Source organism: Equus przewalskii, chromosome 8, assembly GCF_037783145.1.
Source record: "Equus przewalskii isolate Varuska chromosome 8, EquPr2, whole genome shotgun sequence".
Classification (NCBI taxonomy): domain Eukaryota; kingdom Metazoa; phylum Chordata; class Mammalia; order Perissodactyla; family Equidae; genus Equus; species Equus przewalskii.
In genome coordinates this window covers 6,766,272-6,781,687 of record NC_091838.1, presented here as the reverse complement: position 1 = coordinate 6,781,687, position 15,416 = coordinate 6,766,272, and the positions used below count along the sequence as shown (strand labels likewise).

Below are 15,416 nucleotides of genomic sequence, written 5' to 3'. Positions count from 1 at the left end.
GGAACCTCAGCTCTCAAATAAGCGCAGCTGCCCGGCTTCTCTGAACTGTCACCCAAGCAGCCCAACGTCTCTGGCGAAAAGTCACGACGCTGGAAAGGTTGGTTTCTCTGGATGTGAGGCCTCACCAGCCTCAGCAGCCCTCTCAGCACCGGCAATGTCCCCGTGTCCCCAAGCTCACGTTCCTCTGAGTCCTTCTCAGTGGTGAGGTTTGACGCCTTCTCCAACTCCTTACTGAGAGCCCTGGTGCTCCCCTTTCTCTGCTCTCCTTCACTGGTGGCTGACATTTCTCAAAGGCAAGAGGAGCCTTACACACTCTTATCTCTCCTTTCCTCATTTTCATCCCATGCAAGCCTACCCATCCTCTGGGTCTCAATTCAAATGTCACTTTCTTGGAGCAGTGTCCCCGATGCTGCATCCCCCCCCCCCCACCTTTTCTGTTTTTTGTTTTTTTATCAGTTTTCCCTTCCTAGCACTACTGGAAATGGGGACCATGAGTGCTTCATGTGCCTCCTCCGCTGGTCTAAGCCCCAAGAGGTTGGCGCCGTGAACGGACCTAGCTGGTTCACGGCTGCAGCCCGAGTATAGTATGCAGTAGGCCCTTAATAAATAAACTGAATGGATTAATAGTGGAATGAGTTAATAGTTCAGGGGAGGAAAAGCATCTAAGAGATGGTGGCTATGGATCAGGCCTTTTAAAAAAAACCATACCTTTATTTTTAAAACTCAAAGCTTTCTTTCATCAGTTCTCCCCCATTTTGCATTGACAGTGATTTCACCTGCCTCACGGAAGGTCAGTGACCATCCCACCCAAGAGGACACATCACACAACCAGGCACCACTAAGAAATGAAGATTTCAAAGGCTATGCAAATATGGAATAGCCAAAAAGCTTCCAATTGAGTCTAATGAGAATCTTGCTTTCATCTATATTAATCTGGAAATGAATGGAAAACAACTCAATTTTCCTAGAGCAGCTATTTTTTTAATACACACACACACACACACGAAGACCAGACGGCTTGAGTTTTAAACGACCCTCAGATCCACGTTATTTAATGACCTCCTCTTAGCGAATGGTCGTCTCACCCTCCTATGCAGACACACGATATGCAGCAGCCATCATTGGCCCAGGCAGAGCTCCAAGCATCTTCTTTTGCTTACACTTAAACTGTTTTTTTGAGAAGGGATAGGTAAACAAGATTTGGAACTTGAACTCACAAAGTTCAAGTAAGAATTAGAAGAAATTTTTTTCTCAGCCTTCTCCAATGATGGGGACACGAGGAGTTATGGAAGTCTGCTTGCCTGACGATGGGGTAGGCGAGTCTCCATGGCCTGCCTCCATCCTACACACAACCATCCTTTTTTTGAGGAAGATTAGCCCTGAGCTAACATCTGCTGCCAATCCTCCTCTTTTTTTGCTGAGGAAGACTGGCCCTGAGCTAACATCCGTGCCCATCTTCCTCTTCTTTCTATGTGGGACGCCTACCACAGCATGGCTTGCCAAGCTGAGACATGGGTAAGAACATGGGAGCCTCACCCATCTTTCTGGCAAGCTTAATTTCACTCGATCGTGACTTGTTTTCGGCACCAGAGGGAAGAACATTCACTCTCTTCCAGTTTTCCCACTGCTCATTCCCGGCCACACATCCATCGTGGGTCTTCCTTCCAAATCCAGTACTATACAAACTTCACCATCAACTTTGCGAGTCCTGAGATGCGGTACTCACATGTGGGCAGGCTGACTTTCATAGTCCCGCTCCGTTCATCGTTGCTTTGCGATGTTTTTTATTTGGCTTCCGATGCATGGGTGATTCAGCCACTTCTTTTTTTTTTTTTTGGAGGAAGATTAGCCCTGAGCTAACATCTGCTGCCAATCCTCCTCTTTTTGCTGAGGAAGATTGGCCCTGAGCTAAGATCTGTGCCCATCTTCCTCTACTTTATATGTGGGACGCCTGCCACAGCATGGCTTGACAAGCGGTGCCATGTCTGCACCCAGGATCCGAACCGGTGAACCCCGGGCCGCCGAAGTGGAGTGCAAGAACTTAACCGCTGTGCCCCTGGCAGGGCTCAGCCACTTTTTTTTTCATAACAGTAAAAGACTTAACCCAAAGCAAACATCAGTTTCTCTGCTGAGAGGTTCAGAAATTTACGATTTGACATAAATGCCTCTCAAATCCTCCACTCATGGCTCATGATATTTCAAAGATCAGATTCATTCTAACACTTGCTTGAGCTGTGGTTGGACAGCTAATTAAATGCTCCAGGGTCTGTCATGTGTCAATCAGCTTTTCCCAAGCCCTCCCGAACCAGGCTAGCTCATGGAGATTGCACATCAAAAGATGCTGATTCTGGGAAAATAAACCCTCAGGTGGAAGAAGTAGAAGATAAGAGTTGGATGGGAATTTAAGTCGCGTACCAGAGGAATCCTAGTTTGCCGCACTAGGTTCACTGGAGCTAGAGCAGAGCTGTTTAAAGCCTCGTGTCGTCTCTGCCACGCCATTCGCCACACTTCTACATCTAAATGCCAGGGCTGCTGACTTCAGAGCTCACGTTCTACCTGGGCACGGGCAAGGAGGTGGCTCAAGGTAGCACTCAGCACCGAACACAGCACGGTTATCTTTAATTTTCACCTCTACCATATTTAAGAAATACTACAAATTCTTTATATTACAAAATCGGAAGACAAAATACTTTTTATTGGCTCCTAAAAAAAACGGAGTCAAAATCCTCGAACAGCATCCCTTGCAAGTTATTCGCTGGTGTTCTTGGGAACCCCTTAGGGCTGGGGAGCTGTCTCAGAGTGACGAGCTTGACTGCAATAAGTCAGAACTTGTCTTTGAAAATGTAGGCTCTCCGGGCTCATCCTCGAGGCTTTCTGCCAGGAGCGGGTACGGATGACTCAAGGGTCTGACGGCAAGGCTCTTGTAGAGGAAGTGATGGGGCACGGTTTCTGTAGGGCAGAGCTTCTCAAAGGTGGTCCTGGAGCAGAAGCCTCAGCAGCATCCGGGAACTTGTTAAAAAATGCACAATTCTCCCCGAGGCTTAGGAATCAGAAAGCTTGGGGAGGAGTTCAGCAATCTCTGTTTTAATAAGCCCTCCAGGAGATTGTGATGCATGCTGAAGTTTGAGAAGACAGTTCTAGAATAGTGCTTGCTGTTCACACATTAATGCGTCGACAGATCACCTGGGGATCTTGTTAAGGGGCAGCTTCTGAATTCTGCCTTTCTAACTGGCTCCCAGGTGAGGTCCGGGCTGCGGGTCCGAGGACCGCATTTGGAGTAGTACTAGCGTAGATGTTCATCTTTCTTCCAACCAGGGTTGAAGGGTCATCCAGCCAGACCCTGGAGCTGAAACTAGCCTTCACCTTACTCCAAGTTATGTGAAGATGAGATCAGAGCTCCTGTGTCCTGGGAGCCCTTCTCGTGCTCATGTAGGTACTCAAATATAAGGCAGCTCTGTACCAGGCCAGGGTCTGATGAAACAGCAGTGAGCGGCCGTGTCACTGACACCCACATTCTGGTCTGTTCTTTGCCACTACATTGCTATGCGGCCCAAAACAAGTCCAAACCTTCCTGTGCCTCAGTTTCCCCTTCTGAAAAATGAGGTCACTTGTAAGGTTTATTTCCAGCTCTGAGATGCTGTCCTAAAAGCTGGTGATCCCTAAGGTTTAAAACAACAAATTCAGGACTTTCCACACAAAGGGAAATGTTGACCCTGTAAGAACCTGAAATTCTCAGTGTGATTATTAGCTTCAACTCCCCAGAAAGCAGGGTCTTGGTAATTCATGGGGGAACCTGACGAGACCACACCAGTTGTACGGACGTCAGGAAAGGGACTCATCCGTGGCCTTTCCAGTCAGTGTCCCAACAGCGCCCCCCACATCAACTGCACTTCTGGCGACACCACTGCACTCCGGCGGCAGAGCCGACTTACTCTCTCTCTCTCTTTTTTCATTAACATGTACTTGGAATATTGCACATTTACAATTTATATTTATAACAGTCTTCCAACCAAATGCAAGGACCAAACCAAAATACGCAGATGAGCATGCACAGGTAAGGCAGAGACAAAATACTGCTGCTGGAAGCTTCTGAGGCTTTTAAAGGCACCTGACCCAATTTAGGAAACTCTTACAGAGACATGAAGTCTGAAAGGGATCCAGCTCATATCTAATCTCCATCTAATATCCAATCTCAGTATTTGATAAGCCTGAGGAGCTTCCAAAAGTGAAAGAACATTCTAGAGACCTTCTCTGTCTCTATTATTCAAGATGGCAGCTCTTTGGGTTGGTCTCATTGATTTCTTGACTAATACCTCTGATGATACTTCTTACTACTTGACATTAAGACACAAAGCCTGTTTTACTCTTTGCCATTCTGTCATGCATTAAATAACTGCTAAATGCCTACTATGTGCCAAGCACTGTTTCATCTTCTGCTCACACCTTGAATATGAGATTACACTGGTTTGCTGCAATCCAGTAGCAAAATTCAATTTGCAAGAGGTGAAAAATATCTAGAATTAAGATCCTGATACAAAGGTACACTGTGATCAAAGATGAAAAACAATTTACCGTTGAATTCCAAGCACGTGAAATGAGAGAAAAGCCGAAAAGCCCCAAGTCCTTTCTCTTCCACCCCATTGCATTAGAAACAACGCTTAGTCACAATAATTCAAGCTGGATTCTTTTCAGCCCGATGGCAGAGGCGCCGCGGCATGGAGGCAGCTACAGTGCCCTTGGACTGATGTTGTTTCAAGCTGAGAACTGTCCTCAATGTGTCTGGCGGATTCCAGAGGCAGCCTGTGCATGTTCACGGGGCGGAAAGGACCACCTCCCAGGCAGGCACTCACCACAGTCAGCCCCAGCCAGCCCCCGAGGACCGGTTGGGTTTCAAGGACCTGGGAAGGTACCTGTAGAGAGCCCCCCAACCCTCTACTGAGCGAGAGAAAACTGCTTTCACTTTACAGTTAAAGCAAAGCTGAAAAAAAGAAATATTCACGGAAGAGGTGGCATGGGTATTTAAAATCCTACTCAGGCATAAATGACTGGAACAGACCAAGTCACCCAGTGAGAAAAGGGAAGGGAGGGACAAGCAGAAGAGGGCTGAGGCCAGAATGCAGGGCACTGTGTGTGCGTCTGAGGGAAGCAAGGGGAATAGACTTGGGGAAATTTTCTAGTAATTTCTTTCTGCTTTACTACTTTGTCTATAGCTGCCCTTCATCCACAGGGTACTTTGTGAATATAAGAATGTCACCTGTATGTACATGTCCACATACTTCAATACATTTATTTTCCTCTCCTCCATTGCTCACTTAGGGAAGATAAAACGACATTGACGGAGGTAGGGGAGATAGGTATAACAGAACAGCATCACCCGTGCAGGTTCTGTTCTTACACGGTCTGGCATAACTAAACACGGAACGCAACAATCAGAGCCAGTCGCATTCTTTGGAAGAGGTCCATGTTCATTTCAAACTCATGAATACCCTGGAGAGCCAAAGACTCTGGACTTGATACAAAAGGCAATATGGACTCAACTGGGGTCTTGAGTAGAGACAGGAGAGGAGAGAATAGCGTCTCACTTCTGAGCAAGGGAATATTTTCTCAACTTAAATGGATGAATGTTTTGACGATGGCCCTAAGGAATAAGTAGCCTTGATTTGTATCACAGTGCACGGCCCCCAGGCGCCATCATCTACCAGCTTCATCACTTTCACCTCATCGCCTTTCTTCCCAGGCCATATGGGAGCATCAGCCATTGCACAGATGCCCTCCAGAATCTCTTCAGCCCTTCACAACACCTGGGACACCGGTTACGCTGCTGACACCCAGGCCCGACCCTCAGATATTCTGATATAAAAGTTAGAGTGGGGCCCAGGAATCTGTATTTTTAACATGTACCCTAATTGATCCTGAACTAAGCAGGTCACTGAAAATCCTTTGCTCAGAATTTGTTACAAGCCCAACAGGAACCCCAGAGAGGTGGGAGTTACTCATCTTATCAAGCCTTCAGAAGTTCGAAATTACTCAAAACGGACATAGCATCTGGCCAGGGGAGTCATAGAAAGAGTTAGGAAAGGGCGAGAGGAAACCTTTGTGTAAACACGGTTTCTACACGCTGCATTATTTCCACTGGTTCATCTTGTGAAAGGAAAAATCTAATCCCTTAGTGAGTCCCCGTGGGCAGAGGTAGCGAGACTTCGGGAAAACCCACTGGGGCAGCTCCACAGAGCCTCTCTTCTCCTTGCAATGCCACAGAGCTAATGTGATTACAAGACCTAATGAACTGAAGCTAATGCAATTTCGAAAATCTTCAGAGCTAATGAAAATCACGTCTTCTCCCTCAAGATTTCCCATTTTCTCTGTTTGTAAACCATGAATCAAATGGAAGTTATGGGTTAAGGCTGGGTTTCTGACAAGTCTCAGTATCACTGGAGAGTTTTATCTGTTGAATGTCACAGTGGTTTCCAAGTTGAAGGATCACATTAGGAATTTACATTCTATGCCACAGTATTAAGAAGTTTCTTGGAGAGACTTAGCATATGGATTCATAACACTGATATTTTAAAGACAGCCTTTTCCCCCTGCTGGGTTCAAAGCACTTTGTGTGTGAGGTAGTCAATGCAGCCATTCTGCCCCAACGTCCATTTTCTTTGGAAAGCAGAGAACAAGTCTTCAGACAGCACAACAAGAGCTAATGTCAGGGTATGGCTTTGACGCCCCCCACCCCTCACTTCTCTATGCTATGTTCTCACCCTTTTGGGGAAGGAACATTTCAAAGGCATTAAATTGAGAGGTAGGGGAGTGGCCTATGGTGAAGGGCCAAGCTTTGCAGATTAAGAGAGGCACAGCTTAGAGATGTGTTGTGGTAAGCTTAGGAGAAAGGTGCCAGCCATATCTTCCTGAGGGTCCAAGTTAGTTGACCTTAATTAATGAACTAAGTTCATTAATTTAATAATAAAAGAAACACAGATATTATCAAGGACTTAGAAAATGGAACATGGGAACCCAAAGCAATTTTGCACAGGGAGGCAAGCATGTGACTTCACCATTCTCTGCCACTGAGGCTTTGAACAGCTCTGGTTGTGCTAAGAGCACAGACTATAACACGCGAGTGGGGCCTCCTGGAGGTGTGGGTGTGCACTGCACAACCATAATGGAGCTCTGTAGATGCTCACTATGGGAATGTAACAGCGGGATTGGGCCCCGGGATGGTCACTGTTTAATTATTTCTCATGCCCCTATTAAGGGGAACTTCAATAAAAATATACTTATAAAACGGAACAAGAAGATGCATTTTCAGGACAACAAGAAAACTCATTTAGGAAAATCGAGGTAGTCATTGACACCTAGTTAATGCTATTGGACAAAGAAGTTAGTATTCAGCATTTTAATTCACTAGATTCAATCATCGAAGCCAAGTAGCTTCAATCCAGTTCTTTTTGTAAGCAATTATTTATAACGGTTAGGTGATGTCTTAACACTAATTATAAAACAATACAGTATTATTCCTTAAACGAGAAATGATTCAGCCTTTTTCATATTACTTTTCTTAGGCCTTTCTCCAAACTCTTTAAAATTCTACTTCATTTTATTTCTTAATACATTGGCATGCTATAATTTATCAGGAACAAGCAAATTTTAGGCACAGCCGGTCCACTAATAGTCACTGACAGCCTCTGTTTCATCTCACTGAGAACACGATTAAGGGCAATCTTACACGTTCTGTAGCACTCACGAATCTATCATAAGTCTCTGATTCTGTAGCCAGGATCCATCTAAGACACCAAGGGGTATGATGTCAGCGTAGGCCCCAAACCCTGAATACTCTCCCGAAGACTGTGTCATAATACCTCTCCTGTAGGAACTGAAAAGGGTAGAACTAGGCTGAGAGATCAAATTCCAAGCTGTCACATTTCCTAACAGAGCTGCGATCTGCTGTCTTTTCCCCTAATTTATTACTGCATATGGCTTTCAGATAGACTGAAGGACACCCTCCTGCCGCTGCTAGCAGGAATACCAATATCCTCCACACTGAGGCTGACATGGTCCTGGTGTCACAAGCCAGGGGCTCCATTAGGTAGCAGCTGAACCTACTGACTAATGTCATAAAAAAGTGCCTTTCATAAAATAATACAAGAAATTGTCATGATTTGTTTATCTGCATTTTTTGGTAAAATTATTAATGACATTATTTTATTATGTAGTACATAAAGCCTTATGTGTCTGTGGGATAAGCTCTTAGAGATTTTAATGCTCAGAAGAAGGTTTTTTTTACCCTGATGAATTAGCTTGCCTCTTTTTATAAAAGCTAAACTATACATACAGAAATCATATTTCCTTTTCTCTTTCCCCCTCGTATGGCTGGCTGGAAGCTCAAAGCTGTAATTATCCTTCAATTATAGCAATTACTTTAGTCTAGCTTTTTCTTTCCTCTCTCTACACCAAACCCATTACAAGTTTTCGATTTCACACGTTTTGAAGAGTCTTAGATGTGTCTTTATTATAATCACCTCAACAGTTTTTAGAAGCAGATCCTAATTTCTAAATATTGCATACAGGAAGCTATAAATTTAATTACCATGGACTATTCCTTTATAGATTTTTAAAGTTCTCAATGTCCAGATTAGGCTTTAGTAGGAAGATAGGTTTTCAAAAAAACAAAGAAGGAAAAAGGAAGGAAGAGAAGACTCTCCCGTCAAATTAATCTTTGGGATCATAAATTCTGATCTCTACCCTATAGAAATAAGGAAAGAAGTATCCAGATGATATGATATGAGATGCAAAGACTAAGATGATTACAATCAACTTTATCCTAAGAGCTCCAAAGAATTCTTAAATTCCTTTTAATCTGACTGTTTTCAAATGTGGCTATACATTAAAATCACCGGTGAAATTTTTTACAATATACCAATGGCCAGGCCTACCCCCAGAAATGGGCTTAATTGATCACGGATAGGGTCTGGATGTTGCTATTTGTACATGTATCCCCAGGGCGTGGGAATACATAGTTAGGGCTTAGAATCACTCAGCTAGACTTCATTCATATTTCTAAACTCTTAACTAGCAAATGCTACACTTCATTTGATTTCTTACAGTACTGGAACATGGCATAATCAGGATGTGACAATATAAAACAGATATAGCTCATCCTTCTCTTCCCACACACATCTACACCGGGAGCCATATAAACCAAGTTTTTCGCACGTGTCTATCCTTAGAACCCAGGCCAACACAGAGGATGCACGGTTTCTGTTCCAGAAGGTGCTATCTGAGCTTGCAACATAAAGACTCAGGCTCAGAAGATATGAACAGTGAACCATGTTCTTTGTCTGCCATATTGTGTCCACATATTTTTCTCTGCATCCCTCAAAATACTAATCAAAAAGTTGTATGGCTAAACATAATTGATGAGATAAATTAAAATAGCATTATTTTAAAGTATTTTCAAATATAAAAATTTCAACGAGAAATACAAAAGATCTCCCTGTTTGTTATTGGTTTGAGGCTCACATACCACTGTTTTTAGGTTGTATGTCAAAGCTGATCTAAAATACATTCATTATCTCTCCACTTGTAAAATGATCCATAAATCTTAGAGGTCAAGAGTGTATTAGAAATCAGTGTATTACTAGGGGGCCGGCCCCACGGCCAAGTGCTTAAGTTTGTGCCCTCTGCTTTGGGTGCCCGGGGTTTTGCTGGTTCAGATCCTGGGCACAGATCTAGCATCTTTCATCGGGCCATGCTGAGGCAGCATCCCACATAGCATCGCCAGAAGGACCTATAACTAGAATGTACAAGTATGTTTTGGGGGCTTTGGGGAGAAGAAGGAAAAAAAAAAGAGAGAAGACTGGCAACAAATGTTAGCTCAGGTGCCAATCTTTTAAATATATATATATAGATAGATAGATAGATAGATATATTATTATGACAATACCTTTTTATATGCTTTAGGTTACTACAGCTTTTCTCTCGATCTTTGTTGTTTAAATGAACATAATACACTTTGTTTAGCTCAATTTGACAAACATTTATTGAAGGACTACCATGGGCCAGGTGGGCCCAGGCCCTCCAATCTTAGCTGGCTCTTTAGTGTCCTTGGCCATGACCTTCCAAACTCACGGACCTTTTCTTTCTAGCTCTTCAACATATTGAGCTTGCCCTCACTCTACAACTTTTATGCTAGCTGTTAATTTACTGGAATGATTAACTTTCAGGTCATCACACAGCTGGCTCCTCTTCATGTTTTCTGTCCTGTTCAAACATCATCAGAAGCATTCTCTGACCAACCATTCTAAGCCCTCCTGTCCACCCCCGACTCAGCCTTTATCCCATCACCCCGTCTTCCTTTCCTGTTATCCCTACCTGAAAGCATCTTATTCATTGGTCTTTGTGTCTACTGTTGCATGCACGACCTCTAGAATATAACCTCCAGGAGCACAGGCACCCTTTGTCCTTGCAAGTGTACCTCCAGCACCTACAACAGGAGGAGGCGCTCAGTAAATATCAACGGAGTGAATGAATGCATATCTTTGCAGTCTTACCAAGAGTAGTTCCAAATATAGTCTTGTATTCTTTAACATTGAAACTACTGCCATTACAGATAATAAATGAGTGCACACAGTTGCAATCTTCATCTCTAGTTTCCCACGCAATATGCACGTGCTGGACTTTTAATTAGACCCACAGAGACAGCCACTTTTGCAGAGAAGGTGATTTGCGCCCTGCGCCTCACTTACCCCTGGCTGGCTCTGAGCTTCTGCCAGAGACAGCGTCTCTGTCTGCACATCTCGCAATCTTGGCTGTTCCTTTCAATTCCCGGCAGAAAGCAGCTAGACATTAATGTTTGAAACTGCACCTCCAATCTTCCGTTGAGGAGTTAGACCACTTACTGGGTAACACCAGGTTTATTTGGCATAGGGTCTCTTGCTATTGTTCATTCCCATACACGTCTGGCTTGGGACAGGAGTCATATTGCAAAAAGCATCTACTTAATGTTGGTGGATTTATCACAGCCTGGGCTCTTTTGTCAGTAATCTTACCCTTCCATTATTACCACATGATACTAACAGGACTGGCCAGGAAGTCAGCTGTAATATCTTCAGGAAAAATCCTACCGCCATATGGAATCGACAGTTGGACACCACCTCTGTTTAGAGGCGCTTTTGTTTGGTCTAGACCAGTGCTTCAAGCCATATTGATACCACACTCTGCCAGCCTTGCGAATATGTGCCTCTGTCTGCATGTCAGCACCATCCAGTGTCTTAGCATTTCAGTTTCCCGTTCAGTATAAAAAACTGCATTTGATATCAAAATCAGCTATGTTTGTATCTCGTGAAACATGCATAATTCAGTGCCCTTGCCCAGAAAAGGCACCTAATAAAGATTAGTTTCTCCTGCTGCTTTCCTTGCTATTTTAACAAAAACTTATTTGATTCAAAAATCTACTTAAAGAAGAATCTTCGTCTTTTAAAAACTCTATGTATATAAAGTATTCAACTGTACAGTTAGCATCTGATTAATTCTCTGTTAATTAGAGCTCTGTTAAATTCAAATGACAACTTAAAATCGTTATCAATATCAGAATCAGTTGTTTCCAAATCAGGATGTCTAGGGACAGTATAAAGTCCCAAGAGATGGTGGATCTGGCCTTGACCAAATCCAATACATACAAATTTGTATTTATAAAAGAGTGATATTATGAAATATGAATATTTACAAAAAACACTATTTTAAATGATGATCAATTAAAATTTCTTTAAAATATAATTCAATCTCAAACAGACTTTATAGAAATTCACAGGAACTTATGTAATCCATATAGTAGGCCATAAACAGTCACAAAGACAACTTAGAACTAATAATTTCTTCTCAGCAATGACCATTCAAGGTTATTCAAGCCATAGGAGTGGGGCTGATAGGAAAGTTTGTAATGGGTGAGTCAGATGATTTCCCTGAACCCACTGACGAATCCGAACATCATGGAAAGAGGCACAGCCAGACCTGGGTTGTGTGATGCAAGAGGAAGCATTAATTATGAAGCTGTCTTGCCAAAAATGTGAACTTGAACTGATTAAGCCTCTAGGTGTAACCACCAGGCTTTTATTTATCCTTTTACTTCTATCACTATTAAATGATCAAATAATACTCAAGGATTTTGTCTACCCCTGTCAGTTAACTCACATTCATAAGACCATGAGGATTGTGCATAAGTTCCTACGTGTGTCTATCTCTGTAAAAAAAAAAATCAGAACAAATTTACATGTGCAACTATATGACTATCCATAATAATGATTGTCATCAATGTGCGTCAATTAAATGACATTGGATCACGTGCAAGGAGGCAAAATGATAAACTACAGTGGTAACCACTCATTTGAGAAGACACCCCCAGTGCTTGGCTCCACTCCCTGGTTGTAAAATATCATGGTTTTTGTTCTTTGAGGTTCCATCTTAGACCCCTTTCCTTATTTTGCTCCATATTATCTTCTTGGGCATCTTATCCACACCCACGGCTTCAATTTTGTTTGGGTTGCCTTGATTCTCAATTTGTATCTCCAGTCCAAGCCTCTGTTCTGAGCTCTGGATCCCATATCCAGCTGCCACCTGGACCTCTCCACCTGCATGTCTCCAGGCCCTTGGCCTCAGTGTGCACAAGGCTGGATTCTCCATCTTCCCTGCACAGCAAGTCCTCTTCCAGGGCTCCTCTCTCTGTGAATGGTACCACTTTCAGCTAATTGCACTAGGTCGAATCCCAGGTCCTCCCACTTACCACCCTCTCAATTTTCCCCCATATCTAACCCAACACACCAAGCCATCTTGATTTCATCTCTTAGCTGACTTTCAAATCCATCTCTTCAACTAGTCCCTGTCTCTGCATCCCCAGTCCAACTCACCAGCATCTCTTGTCTTGGCTACTGCGTTCATACTGCCGCCCTCCAATCCCGTCTTCAAACCCTAGCCGGAGAGATCTTTTCAAAAAGAAGGTCTGATCACATCAAACCCTCTGCTTAAAACCCTTTAATGGTTTCCACTGATCAAAGGACAAAGAAAATGAAATCATATACAGTAGCTGCTTCCTGCAAGTTCTGGCTTTTGTCTACCTCCCTGCTTATCTCATTCTGCCCTCTCACTATCTCCTTCCCACTCATTTCCTCCTTACTTGCAACTTCTTCAACTCCACCCTAGCCCTTGGCCCAGTAGTTCTACCCCCATCAGAGGCCAGGGAGGCCTTCCCCTGAATAAGGTCATTGCCCACTGCTATCTGTGTTTCTCTCTTTCACAACACCTCATTTTCCTATGTCCACTTATTTGCGTGATAGAGTTGACAAAGGTCTGCCATAGCTACTAGCCTGCGCGGAAACCCAACTATGAAATCATACCTGAACTAGCAGTCAGTAGACACCGTATTCTGTCATCTGGTCCATGGCAGTCTCTCCTCCAGTCATGCCTGGGTTATCTTGCTGGATCTTGGGACTCTGGTCTGGATTGGTTTTTGTTTGTTTCTGTTGCCATAGTTAGTAGTGAAGCATAAGGTCAGATTTAAAAGAGAGCCCATTTTCCTTCTTTGTTTCTTCAAAAGCCCACGACTTCATCATATAATTTTCTCAATTGTCTAGTAATATGCCATTTAATTATTTTAGGAAGTTTCAAGGTCAAAGTTTGACAAAACTAAAAGAGCACAAAATATTTCCTAGAACAATATGGATTTACAAAAGGCATATCAGTCTGACTTAGCACTTTTTAAGGCAGACTACAAGGAAAAGGCAATAATGACAACACTATAAATAGCACATTGAAAGTACTTGGGCTCAGGAGTCTGACAGACAGGTTCAATCCTGCTCCACCGGTCAGTCGCCCCGTGAGCCAGGCTGAGTCTCCTGACCGGAGTCCTGGACTCGTCTACAAAGAGCCAAGAGCCTCGTCCATCTTCCCTCACCCCACGGACTCAGAGCAGCTATGAGCATTACCTTATTTTTATGTAACACTTCAGAGTTTAGCAAACATTTTCACAGATTTTACTTTTTGAGTAGCTCAACAATCTTGTGAGAAATTTAAGGCAGGGCTCTTTTTTAAAACGGGACTGGGGTGAACTATTATTCCACACCCTCCAATCTGGGTGTTGGTTGCCCTTCTTTTGAAAGACATGGAATCCTCTGAAAGGGAGAAAGTTCTATAGTCTTAAAAGGTGGAAGAATGAGGTGCATTACTGTAACAACTTGTGCGAACACTACAGATGTATGAGCCAGAACCAGTATTCATGGTTTACTCATCACCAAAAATGTGAAGGATGAAATAGATTAGGCTTACGAAATTTGTGAACGGCTTTCATTTAAATAGGGTTTCTAACAGCTTGCAAGACATGTGCTTAATATGTTTAATATACTGTAAATTCTTTACAGTGACAAAAATAAAAACCTTAGAATGCACACGGATCTTTGAGATCCAGTTCAACATATTTTCACTTAATTTTTTTAATAAAAAATTATTGCAGTAACTTAAAATATTTTCAGGGTCTGCAAGGGTAGAATTCTCTTGTCTTGGGCTCAGAAACCTGTATACAACTTCTAGTTTGGCCAAAAAAATGACAAAAAATATGGAATTCCCCTTAAAGATATTATGTATAAATATAGTCATCAAATTTAGAAGAGCAAGCCCCAGATGGTCTATCAGTATCAACAAAAACCAGTTTTCTTGCCACAAGAATTTCGTGCAGCAGAAATCATTCTCAGGCACACAGAGACAGACACATCAGGCCTATGAATACTTATTACCACATGCTCGGTACCAGCTTAGGTAGTTTATGACACGGCCCATAAAACATTACTTTAAAGGCAAACACTGAGTGTTCAAAATGAACTGTTGACTCTTTATGGTAAGGGCACTGAAGTCTTTATGGAAAGAGCCACCGGTCCTCTAGAGCGAGACAGGGTGGTGATACCGATGTGACCAGCAGACTTTAAGGGCAGAAGTAAGGCTATCAGGAAACCTGTTCGTGTTGGGCTGTCTTGAACATTTTAACTTATTTCTTTCTGATAACCTAAATTTCTGGGGTTCCATATTTGTGTTGTTAATAACCTAATGACTATAAATGTGATGGAACTGCCATGTAAATATAAGTGTCTTTGTATGATCATTATCGACGAAATAAGGAACTGAGGCTAACAGGGTTTCAGTAGCCACCCCTCTGGCCCCCATCACTGAGAGAGGAAGAAGGTGAGAGAGAAGATGAGAGCCACAGTGCTTAATCACTCCACCACAAGGACTTTCTAAAATCATAAAAGGCACTGCTGTACGATGAAACTCAGTGCTTGAAAACTAAGTGTAAGCAGACAGACATGGCCCTCTTGATGGCCTTGGGGCTTCTGGAGGTGGAGGGTTGGGTAAAGTATGCTGGAGTCAGGAGGCAGAGCCCA

The 15,416-nt window shown here is 43.0% G+C and overlaps 1 protein-coding gene across 8 annotated transcripts in view; it reads right to left on the bottom strand.

The window, feature by feature from the left end:
- PAG1 (phosphoprotein membrane anchor with glycosphingolipid microdomains 1) overlaps window positions 1–15,416 on the bottom strand; it is a 129,758-nt gene that overhangs the window by 20,757 nt on the left and 93,585 nt on the right. The window contains exons 1-2 of one of the 8 annotated variants that reach the window (XM_070630380.1): window positions 12,897–13,070; window positions 10,366–10,477 (exon numbers count right to left, since the gene is read on the bottom strand). The exons of 5 other annotated variants lie outside the window; for them this stretch is intronic. The gene's annotated coding sequence lies outside the window, so the exon portion shown is untranslated. Of the gene's footprint in view, window positions 1–10,365; window positions 10,478–12,896; window positions 13,071–13,382; window positions 13,506–15,416 lie in introns of those variants that run through there. 2 more of the 8 variants (XM_070630377.1, XM_070630379.1) reach the window with 2 other exon arrangements.